Source organism: Chinchilla lanigera, unplaced genomic scaffold (genome assembly GCF_000276665.1).
Source record: "Chinchilla lanigera isolate Chin_1 unplaced genomic scaffold, ChiLan1.0 scaffold00147, whole genome shotgun sequence".
Classification (NCBI taxonomy): domain Eukaryota; kingdom Metazoa; phylum Chordata; class Mammalia; order Rodentia; family Chinchillidae; genus Chinchilla; species Chinchilla lanigera.
The window spans coordinates 263,269-279,464 of record NW_004955548.1 but is presented as its reverse complement, the minus strand read 5'-3'; the positions used below and the strand labels follow the sequence as shown (position 1 = coordinate 279,464).

The following is a 16,196-nucleotide window of genomic DNA, read 5'->3' as shown; positions in this document are numbered from 1 at the left end:
AAACTTTTGTGATATGTATGCTATTTATGTGCCACTACACTTAGAAATGTCTAGACACTAAGCAGTCCAGATAATGTCATACTCTTCAATGACATCCCATTAAAGGACAACAAATTAAGTGAGAGCTTCTTATGTACTATATAGAGACAACTGACTAAAAAGGCTATTCTATGTCAAAATGGAAATTTAAGTGTGTACAAACATGTCACCATGACTGCCATGCTAAATATTTTGTATGGCTTTTGATCTCAATTTTTTGGGTAAAACTATACAACTGTTGTCTGCTAACATTCTGCAGGGATTCAACTTTTGGAACATCCATGGTTGGTAGCAAATAATGGTGCTCTGGCTATGCTTTGTATTTCAAGGTATTTGATGTTCAGGTAAAAATTGTAAGGCCATTAACCTTCTCTTCTAGATGTTCAAAAACTGAGGTTTGGAGACCAAAAACTGGAAAGACAGATGAGCTAGGAGGAAAGCCAATGTTTTGGCCCTGTCCCTCTGGGGTCAGTGAAGACCCAGGACATAAGAGAACCTCTGCTGTGATATCCTCTAACTCAGTGAGTCCTCAACCTCCTGACCAAAGAGACTGCTGGACCACAGAGAAAGGAGATCAGTGGTATAATGTGTTTAAGAAAAGTCACCAGAAGAGAAAAGTCTCTCCAGCTTTCACAGAAAGCAACTTGGTTAAGCAATGGTCATGACTCATCCAGATGGCTGACACTGACAGAAGAACTGAGAGGTACTGTACATGGTTCCAAGGCAAATCCTGACGAGACTTAATTGACACTGATAGACAGCAACAGATTAATTTTAATTAATACACATCTCACTTTAACTTGGTCTTGAACATCCAGCAAAAAAATATAACCACAAGATGTATAAAACAATGCCGCAGTAATATGCTACCTATAAAAAGTAACTCATTGAAACCTTCTATCAATTTCCAGCTACACTGATAACTGACTACTGTTATGGTTTAATAGGCTGTATAGGGTTAAACTGATGAATGCAGGAACCTGAGATCCTTGGACTGGGAATTTTTAGCCTAAATGAGTAAGTCCATTCAGAGTGGAATGGGTTTGAGATGAAGAAGGCCTTCACTGGAAGAAACTGCACAGGGGACTCTTGGGGAAGAGAAGAAAAGAAAAGCCTTCCAAAAGAAAGGTCTTCTGCAGAGTCCTCCAAACACAGCTCTTCCAACTCCAACTGACCACCCATCACTTCCAACTACAAAACAGAAAATGGGGAGACATTGGGAACTGGATCTTGTGCTCTCCTTAAATTCTCTGTAAACAGACTATTATGCTGATTGTATAAGTAAATTCATTGAAGTTGTTGGGCAGTCCTTTCTCCTATCAGGAGAGGGGTTTTACCTGACATCTACCTTCTGCTGATTGTATAAATAAATGCACTGCAGTTGTTGGGCAGTTCCTTTTTCCCATAGGAGAGTGGGCTTCACCTGACACCAGCCTTCTGCATTCTGACTCTTGTCTTCATTTCTTTATCCTCCACCAACCTCCTCCTGCAGTCTCAAGAGCTGTGCTTGACATGGCACCAGAATCTAATAGCTTCACATTTGATATCTATAAAACGTTTAAAGAAGGATTAATATTTATCTTTCACAAAATCTTCCAGACAATTGAACAGGACAGAACAGTTTCAAATTCATTTTACAACATGATGATACAAAAAAACAGAAAAGAACACTATAAGAAAATTATAGGACAACATCCTGGTCATAAATGAGAAAACTTTCAATAATATACTAGAAAATTGAATTCAAGAGCATGTTAAAAGGACACTGTACCATGATAAACTGTGTGGTGTTTTAGATCTAAGATACTGTGTTGCCTGAAATTCTCATGTTCAGAGGTAGGGTCTTGTTGGAAGGAGTAGATCACTCAGGAGTGACTGGGAAGTTATATTTTTATCCCCAGTTCCTCCTTTTTCTCTCCACGTCCTGAACACCATGTGGTGATCAGCTTTCTTCTGCTATGACATGTTTCAGGCCCTTTTGGCCTTGGAGCCATATGACCATGGACTGAATCTACAGAAACTATGTACCAAAATAAACCTCTCTTTTATGTTGTAGGTGTCAGGTTTCTAGCCCCACCAATGGAAAATTGATTAATATAGAAAACTGTTACCAGGAGTTAAGTTGCTGCTGTAATTGTACCTAACTGTATGTTTCAGAAGCTTTTGGAAGTGGTTTGTGGGACGAGTTTGAAAGGTTTAGAGATGTCAGGTAGAGAAGCCTTATTTTGAATGCTGTAAGCTGAGCTTAATAGGAGACACTGGTTGGAGCTCAGAATGTCACAATGTTGAAAGGAATAAGGATGTAAAGGAAAGGCTCCTAAGGCTTCAGGAGGAAATGAAGATTCTATTGGAAATTGAATTAGAGACCATGTAAGTTTGATTTTGGCAAAAGATTTGTCCACATTTTGCTGATGTCCTAAAGACTTCATTCACTTAAAGGTGGAAGAACATTTAATATGTTAGAATAAATGTCAAGGCAACATAAGAAATTGTAGAATGGATATTGCTGCCTGCTTTTCACCATATCTACAGGAGAAGGATGAGCAAAAAATAGAACTGAATGATTTGAAAAGTTTGCAGTTTTACTAGAAAGAAAGTATCTGCAAATTTGGGGCAAAGGAGTGCATGATTGCTGAAAAGATTAGCACTAAAAAAAGCCAAGTACTTTGTGCAGGGACAAAAATAAAAATGGCTTGAGGCAATTTCAGAATTCACCAATACCCTGAACATCACAAATTCAAGGGTCCAAAAGTCTAAATCTTTTATTTGAGAAGAGAGACCTTAGGGCCTCTGCTGGAAAAATCCCACCTAGAGAAGTGCTACCCAAGCACTGAAAGGTTGCTATAGCCATGGCCCATAGGGTTCTGGAAGCTGTCCCTGGTGTCATCCATGGGGTGTGGGTTTTTCAGGCACAAATAATGTCAGAGTTAATGGTTCATTGAATCTGCCATCCAAATTTCGGAAGAAGGCTTGAAAGGCCATGCAAAAATACTGTGCAACAAGATCACAGTTACTACCAAGAGGCTATGAGAATTTAGTCCATGAAGCTGTGAGAGTGAACCTGAGAGTGCTATAGAGATCCAGGAAGCTGGAGGAGGCAGGCATATGGAAAGAATGTTGAGGAAAGCTGCGAGCAGTAAACAGAGCCAGACCAAGAGACAGATCATGTGTTTCAACTAGTGAGGCCATAGTATAGGGCATGCTAAGCCCTTTGAAGATCAAACCTCTCCACAATATTTCCTGGAGAATATGTTTACTATGTTGAGTTTTGGTCTTGCTTTGGCATGATTTTTGTGTATGCCTTATTCTTCCCTTTAGGAATGGAAATGTTTATCCTGTGTAACTGTATGTTAAAAGTACTTAACTTTATTTTCATTTTCAGAGTCTTATACCAAAGAGGTTTCCTTGAACCTCAGAGGAAATTTTGGACATGGACTTTCCAGCAGTACAGGAACTGTTCAGACTTTGGCAACTCTTAAGAGATCAACTAAATGCTTTTCTCATAATGAGATTAGTGTGAGTCTTTTGGGGCCAGGGGTGAAATGTTGTATTTTAGATATAAAATGTCTCTCAAAAGTCTCACATTCAAAGGTGAGGCCTCGTCAAGAAAGGATGAGTTGATGGGGTTTAGATTTTGAAAGGTGTATTCTCTTCCCTGGCTCTCCTCTCCTCTCTCTGTGTCCTGTTCACCTTGAGATGAAGAACTTTTCTTCATCTTGCTGCTGGTCTCTGATAGTTCTGCCTTGGAGCCAGTCAATCACGGACCAAATCTACTGAAATAGTGAGACAAAATAAACTCTCCTAATTTAAGGTGCAAGTGATAGGTATTTTTGTCTTAGCAACACGAAAGTGACTAATATAGCTAAAAGCACTTTAAAAGTATCATTTCACCATGACTGAGTGGCTTTAATCCTCGGTTGCAAGGATAGTACAGCACTTGCAAAGCAATAAACTATATACACCACATTAACAGTATGAAGGACAAAAATTTATATTCATCTCAGAATATGCTGAAAAACTATTTGACAAGTTTTAATATTCTTTTGTGGTTAAAAGTTTCAACATCTAATTTATAAGTAGAAACTCTCTATAAATATTAGAGGCCATACACAACAGTTTCATAGCTAACAACATACTCAGCAATGTAAAGTTGAAAGCTTTTCTCCTAAGATCAACAATGAGACAAAAATGCTTACTTTCAACACTTTAAGATCTTATTGGAAATTCTAGCAAGAGCAATTAGGGAGAAGAAAGGAAAAGGCATCTAAACAAAGAAGAAAAAAGTAAAATTATATCTATATAGTCCCATCACTGGGACAAAATACCCGACAGCTGGAACTTAATGGAGGAGAGGCTTATTTTGGCTCACAGTTCTAGGGGTTCTGTCTATGAGTGGCTGACTCTGAGGCAGAAACAGCAGGGTAGAAGAGCCCGGTAGAGGGAGGATGCTCAACCCATATCCCCTATTGACCTGCCAATTCTGACCAGGTCCCTCCTCTGAACATTTGAGAAATTTGGGGACATTGTAGAGCCAAACCATAACATTCTTCCTCTGGCTCCCAAAAATACTTGTGACAGTCTTATTATGTAAAATACATTTAGTCCACGTCTAAGAATTGTCCAAGTCTTAATACTTCCAACATTGCTGAAAAGGTAAATCCAAAGCCTCTTATGAGACTCAAAGTGAATTACTAGCTGTGAGGTTCTATAAAAATCAAAAAGAAAGGTAAATACTTCCAAAATACAGTATCACAATGTAAACATTCTCATTACAAAAAAAGTATAGGGGGATAGAAATTGGACCAAAGCAAGAATAAAACTACACAGGGCAAACATTAAATATTTTAGCTCCATGGTGAGTACCTGAGTAAGCTGTGTGAGATATTAGCTCTATAGAGCAGACTTGCCTCCATGGCCTTGCCAGTTGTGGTACACATGCCTTCTCTCTTGGGCTGGTTCTGCTCACTGCCTGCAGCTTTCTTCAGCACATATTCCACATTCCTGGCTTCTCCAATTTTCTGGATCTCCAGCGCACCTTCAGCTTCACTCTATCAGCTTTATGTACTGTCCTTGACTGGTTTCACAGGTCTTTTGAAATCTGAAAGGAAGTCTCCATGACCCCATAACTCTTACATGCTGCATGCATGTAAAAGCAGCGCCACACGGATGATGCCAATATTTGTCAACACCTTTTGCAGTAGCTGGGCATCCTTGGGCCATGCTCACAGTGATTTCTGAGTGCCTGTATGCTGATCATGTTTTAATGGATCCCAGGGAACCAATTCCCTAAGACACCCTTTTCCAGCAAGGGACACAGAAAGTCTCTCCTTAAGTGAATGGTATCCACTTCTGCTACCTTTGAATTGTGATTTGTGGAGTTTTATGAATTCCTTAGATACCTTCAAGCCATTTTTCCTCTTGTCTTATGCTAAACTACATTAATTTTTTTGAATGCCAATCATTTTCTGTTATCATGCACTCTTGACTCCAATTTTTGATGTGCTTTCTTTCTGGCCAAGTTGTAAATTTTTCAGTTACTTTTGCTGTGCCCTTTGCTCCCGATTTTCTCTTAAAATATGGCTAAAAATCAGTCCACAGTGTCCATGTCAAAGCTTGAACTTTGGGTTGTATTGAATCTTCCTTCACTGGATATTAATCTACCACCTTTAAACGCAGCCCCACATAAAGTCTTGGGTCATGGACAAAATGTAGGCAAATTACTTGCTAGAATGAAATACATATCTCCTCTAGTCTAATTTCTAATAGAGTCCTGTTTCCCATTTGAAATCTCATAAGCCTGGTTTTTACTGTCCTCATCCCTATTAGAATTCTGATCTTCTAAACTTCAACCAGCATCTCTCAAAAATCTCTGCTTATACTATTTCAAAGCTTCTCTGTCAGGTATCTCCAAATCTTTCCAAACTCCTCCCGAAAACCACGTCCAGAGATTCCTAAACCACAAAATCAGATACAGTCATCAAAATGACCTCAGTCCTTACATCAATTTTCTATATTATTCATTTTTCCATCACTCAGACAAAATATCCAGCACCTGCAATTTAAAGAAGTTTGTTTTGGCTTACAGTTTCAGTGGATTCCATCCATGGTCATCTGTCTCCAAGGCAGAAATGGGAGCATAGTGGAAGGTCTTAGTGGAAGTAAGTTGCTCAAATCATGGTGTCTAGGAAGCAGAGATTTGTATATGTTCTCAAAAGCACATGCAACAGAAACAAACACAGACAAATGGAGTTACATTAAACCAAAAAGCTTCTGCACAGCAAGGGACACAATTTTAATAGAGTGAAGATATATTCTACAAAATGAAAGAAGTTATTTGGAAACTATACAATTGAAAAAGACTTAATATTCAAAATATGCAATGAACTTGCAAAATTTAATAGTAAGAAAATAACATAAATTACCATTCTCTAGAGGAACAAAATTGAATATATGTACATGTGGAGGGCCACCTGGATGACTCTCCTTGAAAAAAGAGCAATTACTTTCATTTTAGCTAAATGTGGCCCTATTTCCCATGTATTGACATGTACAGAGCTGGCTAAAACTTTCCCTTATCCCTTCATTTTTTCTTTTAAAGATAAAAGAACAAAAACATAATAAGAAACACATATACATTTACAACATAACACAAACACAATACAAGCAATACTGAATTTCAGATAAGGTGATAGGAAATTAACAATGGTTGTTGTATTACATATTGATATTTTCAAACTGGTTACTCAGGTAAACAAATACAGACATATTAGATTGATCAAACAATTAAATATTAACTGTTCCTTTCAATAAAGCAATAGAAATGAGCAGAACAACTATGTAGCTATTCCGTGTATACATATATACATAATTTTCCCCTTCTTTCTTTTCTCTTTTCCCTCATCCCAGTTGCTCTTTACTTTTGAGCAGTTTCCTTTCATTTCCCATTATCTATCATATCTCCTAATTTTTATTCACATTCAGGTTCTTACACTAGTGAGACAATAGTGTTTACACATGCAGGTCTGATTTATTTCACTTATGAGTATGGTCTCTAGTTGTGTCCATTACCTATAAAAGCCTCAAGTTTATCTTTCTTTATAGCTGAGTAATATTCCATTATATAAAAATACCACAACCTTTTTATCCTTTCCTCAGTGGATGGGCATCTGGGTTGCTTCCATGATTTAGCTATTACAAATTGCACTGCTATAAACATGGGTGTACATATATCACTGTGATATGATGTTTTCAATTCTTCTGGGAAAATACCCAGAAGGGGACTAGCTGAGTTGAATGGGCCCTCTAGTCCTAGTTTACTGAGAAATCTCCAAAGTGATTTCCACAGTGTTTGTACCAGTCTACACTCCCACCAGGAGTGGAGAAGAGTTCTTTTTCCTCCACAGCCTCTCCAGCATTTGTTTTTTTTTTTTTTTTCTTCCAGTACCAGGAATCGAACTCACAACCTTGCACTTGCCAGGCAGGCACTGTGCCACTGAGCTAATTCCCCAGCCCCTCTAGCGTTTGTTATTGGTTGACTTCTTAATGATAGCCATTCTTACTGAGGTGAGATGGAATCTGTGCTGTTTTAATTTGCATTTCTTGAATGACTAATGATGTCGAACATTATCTCATGTATTTACTTGCCAATTGTATTTCTTTATCTGTGAAGTGTGTATTCATCTCAGATGCCCATTTTTGGATTGGGTCTTTGAATTTGTGGGGGGATGATGTTTTTTAATTCTATATATATTCTAGAGAGAAGTCCTTTTTCTGTGAGGCACAGTCAGCTGAAATAGTTAGGAATCAATCTAACCAAAGAAGTAAAAGATCTATTCAGTGAAAACTACAGTACTCTGAAAAAAGAGATCAAAGAGGATTTCAGTAAATGCAAAAATATTCCTCACTCATGGATAGGAAGAATCAACATTGTGAAAATGGCCATACTACCAAAATTGTTGCACAGATTCAATGCAATTCCCATTAAAATACCATTAGCATACCTTACAGATCTAGAGAAAACATGCCTTAAATTCATCTGGAACCAGAAGAGACCCAGAATAGCAAAAGCAATCCTGGGAAACAAGGACAAGTCAGGTGGAATCACAATCCCTCACCTGAAATTATACTACAAAGCTACTGTCATAAAATCAACATGGTACTGGCTAAAAAACAGACTTGAGGATCAAGGGAACAGACTGGAAGAAACAGCCACAACCACAAACACACTCAGCCACCTGATCTTTGACAAAGGGGCCAAACAAGTTCACTGGAAAAACAATAGCCTCTTTAATAAATGGTGCTGGAAAAACTGGCTTTCCACAAGCCAAAGACTGAAAATAAATCCATGTCTATCACCATGCTCCAAACTCAAGTCAAAATGGATCACAGATCTCAATATTAAAACAGAAACACAAAGTCTACTGGAAGAGAAAGTAGGTAAAAATCTTGAAGTTATAGGGGTAGGCAGAGAGTTCATGAACAAAAATCAAACTGCATGGGAAATACTTCAAAGAATCAACAACTGGGATCTCATGTTACTGAAAAGTTTTTGCACATCCAAGGAAATCACCAGCAGAGTAAAAGGAAAACCCACACACTGGGAAAAAATTTCCTTATCCCTTTAATTGGCTTTAAGCAATGCAAATCAGTCTAGTGGAGGTGTTGATGTGTAGTCTTTCAAGCAAAGATGACAGGACAGTGTTTCCCTCCCCACCATAGCTCCCAAATAAAACATGTGTGAGCCAAGGTGGGATGGAGTGCCATGCTCCATACTGTTGGCTTGGATTGAGCCTTGAGATAAGAGGCTATGACTTTCCAGGGCATAAAAGATTACACATTAAAGTTGAAGCACTAACCCCAAAACATTACTGTCTTAGTTGTGTTATGCAGATTACTCTTTCTGAATAGCCTTCTCTTTGCATATTGCAGAGGTGATTTCAGGCTTCCTGCCTAGCCCAGCTTATGACACTCATGTACTTTCCATCATTCTCACAGTCATTCATCCTCAATCTACTTCCTTCTTCATGAATAAATAAAATCTGGCTCAGTCTTGAGTCAAGGCATTTGTTCTGGTTAGCCACCACTGTAACCAGACTCAGGATCCCCTTGACTCCTCACCACTTTGGATATATTATTGTGTTTTTATTTATGCCATGGATTTCCCTGGGAATGGTAGACTGAAAGTAACTCACGAGAATTTCAATAACTTTTCCATGGGATTACAAATATAAACTTCCTGGGCCATGCATGAGGAATGGGAAGGGTCTCTATCTGTGTCTGTCTGTCTGTCTGTCTGTCTATCCACCTATCATCTATCTATCTATATTATGCAATGAGATTTATTGGGTGGGGTTAAAATAGGGAGATTCCACAATGACCATCTGCACACTGGAGAGGTGGAGGACTTATTAGCTTCTCAGCCCAAGATGGAAGCCACAGAATAATGGGACCAGAAGTGCAATACTAGTCCTAGATTGAAGGGCTGGAAGCCCTTTGAAGAGTCATTCGTGCAAATCTGTGCTGGAAGGCAGAATAAACTGGAAACCAAGAAAGCAATGACTGCCCAAATTTGATAGCAGCAAAGGATAAACCCACTCAAGACTGGAACTCTTGAAAACGAGGAGACTTCTTCTTTCCCTTCTTTTTCTCCATCCAGGCTATTTGCTGTTGCCAACCACATCTACTCAGTTTGTTGGCCTACACACTTAGAATAGACACACTCAGAACTGTTTTACTAGTACAGCGAGATTGACATATCACAATTAAAGGTCACCTAGCATATTTAAAAATGGGCAAAGAGTGGGGTGTGGTGGTGCATGCCTGTAATCCCAGTACTTGGGAGGGGGAGGCAGGTAGATCATTACAAATTTGAGATCAGCCTTGGCTACAAAGTGAGCTCAAGGTTAGCCTCAATCACTGCATAGCGAGACTCTGTCTCAAAAAGACAAAAAGAAAATGGTCAAAGAACTTGCATAACACTTTTTAAAAGAGAGGCAAATAGCCAAGAAGTATAGGAGGAAATACTGAAAATCATTAATCATAAGTGAAATTAGAGTCACTGTAAATTATCACCTCAAACGTGTCCACGGGACTATTATCAAAAAAAAAAAAACAAAAATAAAAGAGAATGAGTGTTGTAAGGATGTCAAGAAAAGGGAACCTTTATACACTGTTGATGGGAATGTAAACTGGGACAGCCATTATGGAAAATTAAATGGATGTTTCTCAAAAAAAAAGAATAAAATCACCACATGACCCAGCAATCCCTCTTCTGGAAATTCACCCAAAGGAAATAAATCAGTATTTCAGCAAGTTAAGTGTGTCTCATGTTCACAGCATCATTATTCAGAATATACATATATCAACATGGATGGAAATAGAGGACATTATGTTAAGTGAAGTAATTCAGACACAAAAGGCAAATAACACATATCCTCATTTTGGGAGGCTAAAAGGTGAATACATGGAAGGAAAATATATTCACTCTCTAATGAATATATTTCATTGGAGAACAGAAAGTATACAGGGGAGGTAGGATAGAATGAGTAGCAAAATATAGAGGGAGGGAGGTAGTTCTAATGATCTACAGCATTGTAGGGTAACTATATGGTCTACAACAATTAATTATACATTTACAATAAATAGAGGAGAAGATTTTGAAGGTTCCTAACACAATGTAATTATATTAAAGGAGATGAAAATGTTAATTATCCTGATGTGATTATTATATATAGTATACATATATCAAATTATAATACTGTAACTTATGAGTATAAATATTTCATACTGATGAAAATTAAAAATAAAGAAAAATGTGGTGCATATATACAATGGAATGTTATGCAGCCGAGAAAAAGAAAGGAAATCCAGAGATGGGCATGTAGCTCAGTGGTAGAATACATGCCTAGCTTGTATCAGGCCCTGGGTTATATGCACCACACTGCAACAAATGCAAACAAACAAAAACAACATTTACAAAAGAGGAAAGTATAGTCTTTGAAAAATAGCAAAAGGAATGAACTTTAAGGAAATAATGTTATGTGAAAAGAAAGGAGGCACAGAAAGACAAATACTACATGATCTCATATGGAATCTAAATAAGTTGCATTCATAAAACAGAGTGGAATCATTATCAGAGGCTGGTAGGCAAGGATATTGAAAATATTTTGGTTGAGAGATAAAAAGTTCAGTTAGATAAGTGGAATATGTTGTGGTGACCTATTGTACATAATGTTGACGGCAGTTAATAATACTGTATAATATACTAGAAAATTGTTAAGAGAGTAGACTTTAAGTTCCCTTATGGTAAAAATTAATCACATAAAGTAATGCATACATTACTTAGCCTGATATACCCATTCCACAATATATACATATATCTAAATATCCCTGACATTTCAAGTGAATATTTTATAAATTCCACTTTCCAAATAAATTTTGTCATACAATGGATAAGATGATGATGATGATGATTGATAGGAGTATTCATATTACATGCCCATATTGCTAGGAAGGTCTTCAAACAAACTGCATCTGATGATACTGAAGTATTTCACTTATTATTATTTGTTCATATGCAAATATAAACTGTAAATATAAATTTGTACATATGTAAATTTATTACCGATGCATGTTAAACATCAAATTCCTTGCTCAGGTTGGAAAATTAATTGCCTCCAGACAAGGCAACTCTAGCATGAGTCACAAGGGCTACTATCAAGCAGACAGTTGCTAGTGAAATAAAGTACACCACTTCTTCAATGATCAAGTCAATGTAACTTCTTGACTTTCCAGCTATTTTTTGAACTGCATAATACAATTCTACAACATACTTTTGCTCAGATCTATAAACTCATTTGAGCCTGCCATTACATCCCATCAGGGATGAAAGTGTTGGGGTTTCCTGGGCACTGCTGCTCTTTAGACCTGGATTACAAGTTCAGCAGCCATCAAGACCAAGATCCTCAGAATTCACTGCCTTCAGACACCTAATATGAACTCAGTTATCCAATAAAGACCTCCCCAGGGAGAGACAAAGCCAAGAAATCACTATGCTTCATGGAGTAAATAAATGCTTGGCACTATGTTAGGCACTAGTCAGTAACCGATAGCACTTATAAAATTGGGTAGTAACCAGAGTAAAATGCACTTCTTACCAGGGCCTTTTTCTTCTCCCTCCATCATCCATCTCCTAACAGCAATTCTGAAAAGAAATAAGTGGCCTGAAGTCATAGAGACACTTGTTATTCCACGATAGCATCAGAACTGTGGTATTAAAAAAGGAGGTTCCTGCCATCCTATAGGTGACCATTATTACCCTCATTTTACAAAGGTTAAAGCTGATCTCAGAGAGGGTCATCCCTTTTCTTGTCCTCCCATGCCCCATTTGTACATGGAAAGTAGCTCCAGGACATCCTAGAGCAGGACAATACACTCCCTGAAACCAAGAACATCCCACATATCCCTCCTGAGACAGCCAGGCACCAAGTCCCATAACAGAAATAAACCCATTGGACCTGGGATCCCTTCATTTTCCCACATCCCAGGGAGGTTCAGTCCCAACCATGGAGTACTCAACCCTCAGCTAAGTCAAAATATCTAAAGTCCCAACTCTGCTCTTCTCAGCAGGCCGCATTGGTTGCTCTATATTTTAAAAATCATCACATTTACCAAGATCATTACACTGACATCAGATTTCTATGGCAACCACAATGAGCAGGCTGTTCCTTCACACCAGAAATATCTTTGCTTGGTTCTCTGTCTCTTTGCTTTTCACTGAGAGAAAACACCTTTCATATTCAGGCCACCAGCTGAAAAAGCATATTAATTAATATCCATGCAATGTTTGGAACTCCGCTTCATAACATGGAGGAAATAAAGTCCTTATCAGGTATATTGTTTGCTACAAAAGTAACCTTATGGGCATATTATCAGTTATAGAGACTATTCCAGGACTCATAGAGAATGGTGATACAAAACTCATACATTACAACAAGCAGTTAGCCATATGTGGTTGAAAACTAAAGATTGTAATTGTGTGGCAGAATAATTGAGGAACACAAAAAGTGTCATTTAAGAAATCTTAGTTTTGAATATGGCTGACTAGAAGAGGCATCATATCAGAGGTGCTCAGAGAAGATTCAGTAAATCCACAGGTACCCTGTAGTGGGGGAAAGTCTTATGCCCTACATCAAAACAAATTGGAATGGCGATACATGTAGGTCAAATCTAACTAGATCATTTGAGAGGGGAAGCAGAGACACTATGACGAGTCTGCACCAGCTCCTGCCCCACTGAGAAGCAACCATTATGTGTGCATTCCAAATAGCCTGAGGGAAGAATGAAAAAATGAGCAATATGGAGGCTAGGATCCTGGGTCAGACTCTGCATATACCAGCCCCTTTGCCCCATCACTTCTCCTTCAAGCACCAGAGAGGTCTGTAGCCTGGTGGCATCCTCACCAGTGCTCATCTAGGGCAAGGGAAACCACACACAGAGACACACTCTAGGCAGAGAAAGGATAAATACACAAACAGGGCTTGTGGATTCCTAAGGGTACACACTCCTGCCTGAAGACTCTGTGGATGTACACCTTTGAGTGATTCCCGTAGCTCCATGCCAACCATCCTTGTCTCCTGGAGACACCCCCAGACACATGAACACATTCCAAGGATCCCTGCTGCAGTGCAAGCACACCTCCAACTCTGTGGTCCCTCCCTTCTCAAAAAGTGTCAGATTCTGTCTGCAAGCAACTAGAAAGAATTCCTGAGACTGTGTTTCAGTTTTGAGTGCAAGGGAAAGAAATGAACTGACTATGGCTGCCTGCAATCAGAACACAACCAAGGCAAGAAGGAAACTATGTGAAAACTCAGGTTTAGGCAAAAAAAGTCACATGTGAATCATATGTACATTCTCTTGTTAGAGTGCTTGATCTGAGTTCCCACTGGATATTTTTCTGTGGGCATTTTTTGCTTCAGTTTAGTTAATGTTTATTTTTCTCCCTCTTCTCATTTCCCTGTCTAGTTTCTTGAACTCAAGGCCCTAAAGCAATACTATTTTGCTACTTTTCACTTGTCCTTCCCACTTCTTAAATTCTTCCTCTCAAGGTTTTAGTTCACCTTATTCTGTTTTCTCTCATTCACTCCTGTCTTCTCTTGTATTAACCTTCTGTCCTCTCTTTTCTATTCCTTTTGCTTTTTCCTTATCTTATATACTCCCATCTTCCCTTCTCTTTTCCACTTTACAGGTGCACAAATATATCAAAAGTTTCCAACAACCTCAAATATTTCCTTAATCTAAAGTGTATCTCCCCCTTCCTAAAGCTCAGCTTCACCACTGCAAATATTTTCTTAAAAGCCTCAACAACAGTCCTTCAGTGTAACTCATGACTTTGAACAGAATCAGACCTCATGTCTAATTTTTCCTCCTATTACAATTTACCTTATCTACCTCCGTCCTTACAGACTTACACCCCTCTTTCACCCATCCCTCAATTTCTTCCCTCCACATCAAAGAATAACTGCTAATAACAATTGAATATTGGCTGTAAAGAGTATTGATAAAGGATGAAAATGTAAATGCAAAGTCTGTCACAGATAAGTGATGTATAATCTTATCTGTTGATGCTGTTATAAGAAGTAATTCTTTCCTCAAAGCACAAGGACAGAGTCCAATTCACTTAAATTAAATAGATGAAGGGGTAAATACTATCTTTGCACTGAGCTAAAAATATATCATTGGAAGGCTATATCTAAATAAAATATCCTCATATCAATTACAAGCTTTGCTCATCCTACTTGACCTCAACTATCAGGACAAAAATGATAAAAAAAGGAAAATAAAGCAAAACAAAAGAAAAAAAAAACAAATATACATACATAAGGGACACAGGAACACAAAGGTAACAAAAGACCTGCAAGGTTTCCCAAGACAGATCCAAGAGGCAACAATGGAAAGAAATGCCATTGCCGCATAGAAAAAAAAAATCTATGAATTGATTAAAGAACAGTTAAAAAAACTGAGTGAGTTCAAAGGGAACATGATCAAAAATTTATGGAATTATCATACAAAATGTCCAATGTGGATTAAGGGGAAAAAATAAAAATTTTAAAGAGTTGACCAAAATGGTTCAAAACATAAATAACAAATTCCCTAAGAATCCATTAAAATGTATCAGACAGGTACGTTGCTTCCTGAACACTGTTTTTGTAAGCAATTTGGCTTACAAACACAAGTGTTTGGCCAAATTTTGTTTTTGTTTGCAAACTCTTCATCAGGTGACAAACTCAACCTCAGCCATCTTTCCCACACAAACATAAATGTGCCCATCTTTTCCAAAATAGCAAAACAAAATATGTCTGTGAACTGAGGTACCACTGTACTGGATATAGAAAATGGTATAAAATTCATAAATCACAGGAATGACCCAAGTGAAGACAGAGTTTCTAAAGTTGAGCACAAAATGGTAAATTATGACAAATTACTTGGAGAAGACTCAAAAAAGGTAAGAGGACAAGAAAAATTCATCAAACACCTATTACATAACACTAAGAAGACCAGGCTAAGGATCACTGGAATTAGAAAAAAAATAGATTCATCATTTGAGAAATGCAAATTAAAACAACACTGAGATTCTATTTTACCCCAGAAAGAATGGCTATCATCAAGAAATCAACCAGGGCCAGAGATATAGCTCAGTGGCACAGCACCTGCCTGGCATTCGCAAGGTCATGAGTTCGATTTCTGGTACAAAAAAAAAGAAATCAACCAATAACAAATGCTGGTGGGGCTGTGGGGGGAAAGGAACCCTCCTCTACTGTTGGTGGGAGTTTAGACTGGTACAACCACTGTGGAAATCAGTGTGGAGATTCTTCAAAAAATTAGGATTAGAGATGCCATTTGACCCAGCTATTCCCCTTCTGGGTATCTTCACAGAAGAATGGGAAGCATCATATCACAGCAATATTATGTGCACCCATCTTTACAGCAGCACAATTTATAATAACTAAATCTTGGAAACAACTCAAATGCCCATCAACCTAGGAATGAATAAAAAAGGATGTAGTATTTTTATACAGTGAAGTACTACTCAGTACTACTCAGCTATAAAGAAAGATAAACTCAAGGCTTTTATAGGTAAATGGATGTAACTTGAGACC

General features: G+C 38.0%; 1 long non-coding RNA gene across 1 annotated transcript in view; it reads right to left on the bottom strand.

Moving 5' to 3' along the window:
• Window positions 1–204: 204 nt before the first annotated feature.
• Window positions 205–16,196, bottom strand: part of LOC106147378 — a 29,825-nt gene continuing 13,833 nt past the window's right edge. Inside the window, exons 2-4 of the long non-coding RNA XR_001232251.1 lie at window positions 6,123–6,220; window positions 1,377–1,586; window positions 205–1,230 (exon numbers count right to left, since the gene is read on the bottom strand). This is a non-coding gene — a long non-coding RNA (uncharacterized LOC106147378). The remainder of the gene's footprint in view (window positions 1,231–1,376; window positions 1,587–6,122; window positions 6,221–16,196) is intronic.